Source organism: Rattus norvegicus, chromosome 4 (genome assembly GCF_021556685.1).
Source record: "Rattus norvegicus strain SHRSP/BbbUtx chromosome 4, alternate assembly SHRSP_T2T, whole genome shotgun sequence".
In the NCBI taxonomy this organism is placed as follows: domain Eukaryota; kingdom Metazoa; phylum Chordata; class Mammalia; order Rodentia; family Muridae; genus Rattus; species Rattus norvegicus.
The window spans coordinates 7501-17187 of record NC_141537.1 but is presented as its reverse complement, the minus strand read 5'-3'; the positions used below and the strand labels follow the sequence as shown (position 1 = coordinate 17187).

Genomic DNA, 9687 nt, shown 5'->3' with positions numbered 1-9687 from the left:
CTAGACTGAGAAATTGAGTTTGATGCTGCAAGAAAACATGTTAAAAACTTATGGATAGCGGACTCTCCCCCACCTCCCCACAATTAAGTTTTTTTGAGCTGTCCTAGAGATCTCCCTTGCATCCAGGGCAGCTGTCTCACAAATGACTATAACTACATTCCCAGGGAAATTGGATATTCTCTTCTAGTCTCAGATAGCACCATCTCACATATATATGTATTAATTAAATTATGAAAGTACAAAATTGCTCTCTCCTCCAGCCGAGCAAGATGCCCAAAGGAAAGAAGGCCAAGGGGAAGAAGGTGGCCCCGGCCCTCACCATGGTCAAGAAACAGGAGGCCAAAAACTTGGTCAATCCTTTGTTTGAGAAAAGGCCTAAGAACTTCGGCATTGGACAGGACATCCAGCCCAAAAGAGATCTCACATGCTTCGTCAATGGCCCTGCTATGTCAGGCTACAGCAAGAGGCATCCTCTATCAGCAGCTCAAAATATCTCCTGCCATCAACCAGTTCACCCAGGCCCTGGACAGGCAAACAGCGACTCAGCTGCTTAAGCTTTCCCACAAGTATAGGCCAGAGACAAAGCAGGAAAAGAAGCAAAGGCTTCTGGCCCACGCTGAGAAGAAAGCTGCTGGTAAAGGGGACATCTCAACTAAGAGACCACTTGTCCTAGGAGCAGGGGTCAATACAGTCACCACCTTGGTGGAGAACAAGAAGGCTCAGCTGGTGGTGATTGCCCATGATGTAGACCCCATTGAGTTGGTGGTTTTCCTGCCGGCCCTTTTTCGAAAGATGGGGGTGCCCTACTGCATCATCAAAGGAAAAGCCAGTCTGGGGCGCCTGGTCCGCAGGAAGACATGCACCACTGTTGTCTTCACACAGGTTAACTGGGAAGACAAGGGCTAAGCTGGTGGAAGCTATTAGGACCAATTATAATGACAGATATGACAAGATCCGCCGCCACTGAGGAGGCAACATCCTGGGTCCTAAGTCTGTGACTCACATTGCCAAGTTGGAAAAGGCAAAGGCTAAGGAACTCGACACTAAACTGGGTTAAATGTACACTTAAGTTTTCTGTACTTAAATATAATTACAAAATTTTTAAAAAGTATAAAATTAAATACAGATGTGGTGATACATTCTTGCAAAATCAGAGGGGAAGAAATCTGTGATCTATGTCTCAGTGGTCACTCAAGCATATTTGGTTAGTTCTATGTGGAAGATGAGACACTGTCTCAAGAATTTTTTGTTAGATGATTTGACTTACATATATCTTCGGTCTTGGTTTAAATTAGTATATCAATGTGGTAGAATTCAGTTATCCAAATGGATGCCCTTCCCATTGCTGCCATGATCCTTCCTTTCTGTAGCTATGGTACAGGTGACATTTGTTCTTCACTAAAGTGCCGTCTGTGCAAAACTGAGAATCAGTAGAGAAACTAGTGCAGATTTACACCATTAGAGAAAATATTTCTAAATGTATCATGAACAGGAAAAGATCCATTTTTCCAAATCATTAATTCTCATTAATAAAGAATGGCTGATTTAGCATGATAGCATGGCTGATTTATGGAGAAATCTTTCCCCAACAGAACAGAAGTGTATGTGTGCCTAAAATTTTCTTTCCACAGAGATGTGTGATGAATTTGCTGTTTGCATCACCAGAAACTGAGGAATTCTATTTTTTTTAGACTGGCATCAAGGTTTATTTTTATTTTTTTAAAGATTTATTTGTTTATTTTATAAGTACTCTGCTGCTGTCTTCAGACATACCAGAAGAGGGAATCGAATCCCATTACAGATGGCTGTGAGCCATTTTATTGCTGGGAATTGAACTCAGGACCTCTGGAAGAGCAGTCAGTGCTCTTAACCACTAAGCCATCTCTCCGGCCCTTATTTTTTTTAATACAAAATGAAAAAACCTTTTTAATATGCAACCCATCTTAAAAATAAAACAGGACATTATTTTACTGGGTTTCTTTTTTTCCTTCCATCTTTATTAACTTGAGTATTTCTTATTTACATTTCGATTGTTTTTCCCCTTCCCCATTTCCGGGCCAACATCTCCCTAACCCCACCCTCCCCTTCTATATGGGTGTTCCCCTTCCCATCCTCCCCCAAGTACCCCCTCCCTCTAACAATCACCTTCACTGGGGGTTCAGTCTTGGCAGGAACAAGGGCTTCCCCTTCCACTGGTGCTCTTACTAGGCTATTCATTGCTACCTATGAGGATGAAGCCCAGGGTCAGTCAAGGTATAGTCTTTGGGTAGTGGCTTAGTCCCTGGAAGCTCTGGTTGGTTGGCATTGTTGTTTACATGGGGTCTCGAGCCCCTTCAAACTCTTCCAGTCCTTTCTCTGATTCCTTCAACTGGGGTCCTGTTCTCAGTTCAGTGGTTTGCTGCTGGCATTCTCCTCTGTATTTGCTGTATTCTGGCTGTGTCTCTCAGGAGAGATCTACATCCGGTTCCTGTCAGCCTCCACTTCTTTGCGTCATCCATCTTATCTAATTGGGTGGCTGTATATGTATGGGCCACATGTGGGGCAGGCTCTGAATGGGTGTTCCTTCTGCCTCTGTTCTAAACTTTGCCTCCCTATTCCCTCCCCAGGGTATCCTTGTTCCCCTTTTACAGAAGGAGTTAAAATTCGCATTTAGGTCATCCTTCTTGAGTTTCATGTGTTCTGTGCATCTAGGGTAATTCAAGCATTTGGGCTAATATCCACTTATCAATGATTGCATACCATGTGTCTTTTTCTGTGATTGGGTTACCTCACTCAGGATGATATTTTCCAGTTCCCTCCATTTGCCTATGAATTTCATAAAGTCCTTGTTTTTGATAGCTGAGTAATATTCCATTATGTAGATGTACCACATTTTCTATATCCATTACTCTGTTGAAGGGCATCTGGGTTCTTTCCAGCTTCTGGCTATTATTAAATGAGGCTGCTTTAAACAGAGTGGAGCACGTGTCTTTGTTATAGGTTGGGGCATCTTTTGGGTATATGCCCAAGAGAGGTATAGCTGGGTCCTCAGGTGGTTCGATGTCCAATTTTCAGAGGAACCTTCAGAATGATTTCCAGAATTGTTGTACCAGTCTTCAATCCCAGCAACAATGGAGGAGTGTTCCTCTTTCTCCACATCCTCACCAGCATCTGCTGTCACCTGAGTTTTTGATCTTGGGCATTATCACTGGTGTGAGGTGAAATCTCAGGGTTGTTTTGATTTGCATTTCCCTTATGACTATGTTGAACATTTCTTTAGGTGTTTCTCAGGCATTTGGCATTCCTCAGCTGTGAATTCTTTGTTTAGCTCTGAACCCCTTTTTTTTTCTTTTTTCTTTTTTTTTCGGAGCTGAGGACCGAACCCAGGGCCTTGCACTTACTAGGCAAGTGCTCTACCACTGAGCTAAATCCCCAACCCCTGAACCCCATCTTTTAATAGGGTTATTTGTTTCCCTGCAGTCTAACTTCTTGAGTTCTTTGTATATTTTGGATATAAGCCCTCTATCAGTTGTAGGATTGGTAAAGATCTTTTCCCAATCTGTTGGTTGTTGTTTTGTCCTAAAAACAATGTCCTTTGCCTGACAGAAGCTTTGCAGTTTTATGAGATCCCATTTGTCGATTCTTGATCTTAGAGCATAAGTCATTGGTGTTTTGTTCAGGAAATTTTCTCCAGTGCCCATGTGTTCGAGATGCTTCCCCACTTTTTCTTCTATTAGTTTGAGTGTATCTGGTTTGATGTGGAGGTCCTTGATCCACTTGGATTTAACCTTTGTATAGGCTTATAAGCATGGATCGATCTGCATTCTTCTACATGCTGACCTACAGTTCAACCAGCATCATTTGCTGAAAATGCTATCTTTTTTCCATTGGATGGTTTAGGCTCCTTTGTCAAAAATCAAGTGACCATAGGTGTGTGGGTTCATTTCTAGGTCATCGATTCTATTCCACTGGTCTATCCGTCTGTCTCTCTACTGATATCATGCAGGGGTTTTTTTGGTTTTTTTTTGTTTTTTTGTTTTGTTTTTTTTTTGTTTTGTTTTGTTTTTTTTTTTTTTTTTTTTTTTTTTTGGAGCTGAGGACTGACCCCAGGGCCTTGTGCTTGCTAGGGAAGCGCTCTACCACTGAGCTAAATCCTCAACCCCGTCATGCAGTTTTTTATCACTATTGCTCTGTAATACTGTTTGAGTTCAGGGATAGTGATTCCCTTGGAAGTCCTTTTATTGTTGAGGATAATTTTAGCTATCTTGGGTTTTTTGTTATTCCAGATGAATTTGCAAATTGTTCTGTCTAACCCTCTGAAGAATTGGATTGGTATTTTGATTGGGACTGCATTGAATCTGTAGATCGCTTTTGGTAGAATGGCCATTGTTACTATATTAATCCTGCCAATCCATGAGCTTGGGAGATCTTTCCATCTTCTGAGATCTTCTTCCATTTCTTTCTTCAGAGGCTTGAAGTTCTTATTGTACAAATCTTTTACTTGCTTGGTTAAAGTCACACCGAGGTACTTTATATTATTTGTGACTACTATGAAGGGGGTCGTTTCCCTAATTATTTTCTCTGCTTGTTTCTCTTTTGTGTAGAGGGAGGCTACTGATTTATTTGAGTTAATTTTATACCCAGCCACTTTGCTGAAGGTGTTTATCAGGTTTAGTAGTTCTCTGGTGGAACTTTTGGGATCACTTAAGTATACAATCATATCGTCTCCAAATCATGATATTTTGACTTCTTCCTTTCCAATCTGTATACCTTTGATCTTCTTTTGTTGTCTGATTGCTCTGCCCGGGATTTCGAGAACTATATTGAATAAGTAGGGAGAGAGTGGGCAGCCTTGTCTAGTCCCCGATTTTAGTGGGATTGCTTCAAGTTTCTCTCCATTTAGTTTAATGTTAGCTACTGATTTGCTGTAATGGCTTTTACTAATTTTAGGTATGGGCCTTGAATTCCTATTCTTTTCAGGACTTTTATCATGAAGGGGTGTTGAATTCTGTCAAATGCTTTCTCAGCATCTAATGAAATGATCATGTGGTTCTGTTCTTTCAGTTTGTTTATATAATGGATCACGTTGATGGTTTTCCGTATATTAAACCATCCCTGCATGCCTGGGATGAAGCCTACTTGATCATGGTGGATGATTGTTTTGATGTGCTCTTGAATTCGGTTTGCCAGAATTTTATTGAGTATTTTTGCGTCGATATTCATAAGGGAAATTGGTCTGAAGTTCTCTTTCTTTGTTGTGTCTTTGTGTGGTTTAGGTATAAGAGTAATTGTGGCTTCGTAGAAGGAATTCGGTAGGGCTCCATCTGTTTCAATTTTGTGGAATAGTTTGGATAATATTGGTATGAGGTCTTCTATGAAGGTTTGATAGAATTCTGCACTAAACCCGTCTGGACCTGGGCTCTTTTTGGTTGGGAGACCTTTAATGACTGCTTCCATTTCTTTAGGAGTTATGGGGTTGTTTAACTGGTTTATCTGTTCCTGATTTTACTTCAGTACCTGTTATTTGTCTAGGAAACTGTCCATTTCCTGCAGATTTTCAAGTTTTGTTGAACATAGGCTTTTGTAGTAGGATCTGATGATTTTTGAATTTCCTCTGATTCTGTAGTTATGTCTCCGTTTTCATTTCTGATTTTGTTAATTTGGACGCACTCTCTGTGTCCTCTCGTTAGTCTGGCTAAGGGTTTATCTATCTTGTTGATTTTCTCCAAGAACCAACTTTTGGTTCTGTTGATTCTTTCTATGGTCCTTTTTGTTTCTACTTGGTTGATTTCAGCTCTGAGTTTGATTATTTCCTGCCTTCTACTTCTCCTGGGTGTATTTGCTTCTTTTTGTTCTAGAGGTTTTAGGTGTGCTTTCAAGCTTCTGATACATGCTTTCTCCTGTTCCTTTCTGCAGGCACTCAGCGCTATGAGTTTTCCTCTTAGCACAGCTTTCATTGTGTCCCATACGTTTCGGTGTGCTGTACTTTCATTTTCATTAAGTTCTAAGAAGTCTTTGATTTCTTTCTTTATTTCTTCCTTGACCAGGTTATCATTGAGTAGAGCATTGTTCAACTTCCATTTATATGTGGGCATTCTTCCCTTATTGTTATTGAAGACCGGCTTTAGCCCATGGTGGTCTGATAGTTTGCATGGTATTATTTCTATATTTCTATATCTGTTGAGGACCATTTTATGACCAATTATATGGTCAATTTTGGAGAAAGTACCATGAGGCGGTGAGAAGAAGGTATATCCTTTGGGGTTAGGAAAGAATGTTCTGTAAATATCTGTTAAGTCCATTTGGTTCATGACTTCTCTTAGTCTGTCTATGTCTCTGTTTAATTTCTGTTTCCATGATCTGTCCATTGATGACAGTGGGGTGTTGAAATCTCCCACTATTATTGTGTGAGGTGCAATGTGTGTTTTGTGCTTTAGTAAGGTTTCTTTTACATATGTAGGTGCCCTTGTATTTGGGGCATAGATATTTAGGATTGAGAGTTCATCTTGGTGGATTTTTCCTTTGATGAATATGAAGTGTCCTTCCTTATCTTTTTTGATGAATTTTAGTTGAAAATTGATTTTATTTGATATTAGAATGGCTACTCCAGCTTGCTTCATCAGACCATTTGCTTGGAAATTTGTTTTCTAGCCTTTCACTCTGAGGTAGTGTCTGTCTTTGTCTCTGAGGTGTGTTTCCTCTAGGCAGCAGAATGCAGGGTCCTCATTGCGTATCCAGTTTGTTAATCTATGTCTTTTTATTGGGGAGTTGAGGCCATTGATGTTGAGAGATATTAAGGAATAGTGATTATTGCTTCCTGTTATTTTCATATTTCGATGTGAAATTATGTTTGTGTGCTTTTCTTCTCTTTGTTTTGTTGCCAAGATGATTAGTTTCTTGCTTTTCCTAGGGTGTAGCTTGCCTCCTTCTGTTGGGCTTTACCCTTTATTATCCTTTGTAGTGCTGGATTTGGAGAAAGATATTGTGTAAGTTTGGTTTTGTCATGGAATATCTTGGTTTCTCCATCTATGTTAATTGAGAATTTTGCTGGATACAGTAACCTGACTGGCATTTGTGTTTTCTTAGGGTCTGTATGACATCTGTCCAGGATCTTCTTGCTTTCATAGTCTCTGGTGAGAAATCTGGTGTGATTCTGATAGGTCTGCCTTTATATGTTACTTGACCTTTTTCCCTTACTGCTTTTAATATTCTTTCTTTATTTTGTGTATTTGGTGTTTTGACTATTATGTGACAGGATTTTCTTTTCTGGTCCAATCTATTTGGAGTTCTGTAGGCTTCTTGTATGTTTATGGGCATCTGTTTCTATAGGTTAGGGAAGTTCTTCTATGATTTTATTGAAGATATTTGCTGATCCTTTGAGCTGGAAGTCTTCACTCTCTTCTATACCTATTATCCTTAGGTTTGATCTTCTCATTGAGTCCTGGATTTCCTGTATGTTTTGGACCAGTAGATTTTTCTGTTTTACATTATCTTTGACAGTTGTGTCGATGATTTCTATGGAATCTTCTGCTCCTGAGATTCTCTCTTGTATTCTGTTGGTGATGCTTGTATCTATGGCTCCTTGTCTCTTCCTTTGGTTTTCTATATCCAGGGTTGTTTCCCTTTTTGCTTTCTTTATTGCTTCTATTTCCATTTTTAATTCCTTCACCTGTTTGATTGTGTTTTCCTGGAATTCTTTTGGGGATTTTTGTGATTCCTCTCTATAGGTGTCTACTTGTTTATTTATGTTTTCCTGTGTTTATCTAAGGGAGTTCTTTATGTCTTTCTTGAAGTCCTCCAGCATCATGATCAAATGTGATTTTAAATCTAGATCTTGCTTTTCTGGTGTGTTTGGATATTCAGTGTTTGCTTTGGTGAGAGAATTGGGCTCCGATGATGCCATGTAGTCTTGGTTTCTGTTGCTTGGGTTCCTGAGCTTGCCTCTCACCATCAGGTTGTCTCTGGAGTTACCTTGTTCTGCTATTTCTGACAGTGGCTAGACCGTCCTATAGGCCTGTGTGTCAGGAGTGCTGTAGACCTGTTTTCTTTCAGCCAGTTATGGGAACAGAGTGTTCTGCTTTCAGGCCTGTAGTCTTTCCTGTCTACTGGTCTTCAGCTGTTCCTGTGGGCCTGTGGCCTGAGTTCACCAGGCAGGTCGCTTGGAGCAGAAAAGTTGGTCTTACCTGTGGTCATGCGGATGAAGTTGCTCATGGGTGGTTGCTTTTGAGCTCTCCATGAGAGCGGCAACCAGGAGGGCCTGCACTGCCTTTTCCAGGAGGCCCCCTGCACCAGGATCCCAGATGGCATTTAGGTGTTTTCCTCTGGAGTAAGAAATGTGGGCAGAGTGCACACACGTCTGGCTTCCCAGGTGTGTCTGCCCCTCTGAAGGTTTAGCTCTCCCTCCCACGGGATTTGGGTGCAGAGATCTGTTGGCCGGGTCCCTTCAGGTCCGGGTGGTGTCTGGCCTGCAGGGGACCTGCTACTCGAGTGCGAGAGGCATTCCTTTTTAAAACAATTTTTTTTTAAGTGTGCCAGAATGAATGGCAAAATAAAATCGACAAGTTGAAAATAAAATGTCAGAAATAAAAATCAATAATGTTTCATAACCGTATGAACACATTATATGGGATATAATGTAAATTATTGAGATTTAACAACCTACATAGCTAACACATCTGGAAAAAATAAGAATAGAAGATTTGACCCAAATTTCAAGACTTCATAATTTTGTCTTGCTAAGTAAAGCTTATAATATTTATGATTAATGACTAATGACTTAATCCATATCTAAGGAAGAAGATGAGGCAGATGACCAGCCTACTCCCTCTCATATCCCACAAATTTCCCAGGAATTCTGCCCTATCCAGTGATACAGGAAGGTTGCTCTAACCACGGACACAGGATGCTTGCACTATCCAAGTTCAAAGGAGCCCCTCCCCTTCATTGAGAGACAGCACTTCTTGTCTTCCAGGAGGCCTGCTCTAACCCATGTCACAGAGCTCTCCAGCTCCCAAGGAGGCCATCTCTAGTCACAGACACCCAGCCCAGTTAACACCAGACGTGACCAGGTGGCAAGCAACAGAAGCCAATGTAATTTGGCAACAATGAAACCCAGCTCTCTCACCACAGCAATCCTTAAATACCCTAACATAGGTGAAAGGCAATATACTGACATAAAATTCCATTCCATTATATTGATAGAGGCCTTCAAGAAGAATACAAATAATATCCTTAAAGAAATATAGGAAACACAGGCATAGAGGTAGAAAATGCCTACCAATGAAACAGTCCTCTGCTGCTGGGGGGATTGAAAACTGGTACAAACTCTCTGGCAATCAATCTGGTGATTCCTGAGAAAACTGGAAATGGTTCTTCCTGAAGAGCGAGCTATACTACTCCTGTATATATACCCAAAAGATGCTACACCATATTTCATGGACATGTACTCCATTATGTTACGGCCTATGCTCACTTTATTTATAATAGCCAGAACCTGGAAGCTTACAGATGTCCCTCAACTGAAGAATATGTACAGAGAATGTGACTCATTTGCATAATGGAACACTATTCAGCTAATAAAAACAAGGATATCATGAATTTGCAGGCAAATGGATGGAACTAGAAAATATCATCCTGATTGAGGTAACCCAGACCAAAAAGAACATAGGTATATACTCACTGATAAGTGAAAATTAAACAAAAAGTACA

The 9687-nt window shown here is 40.5% G+C and overlaps 1 pseudogene; it reads left to right on the top strand.

Moving 5' to 3' along the window:
• Positions 1 to 245: 245 nt before the first annotated feature.
• Positions 246 to 1375, top strand: LOC148006204 (large ribosomal subunit protein eL8 pseudogene; annotated as a pseudogene).
• Positions 1376 to 9687: the final 8312 nt, after the last annotated feature.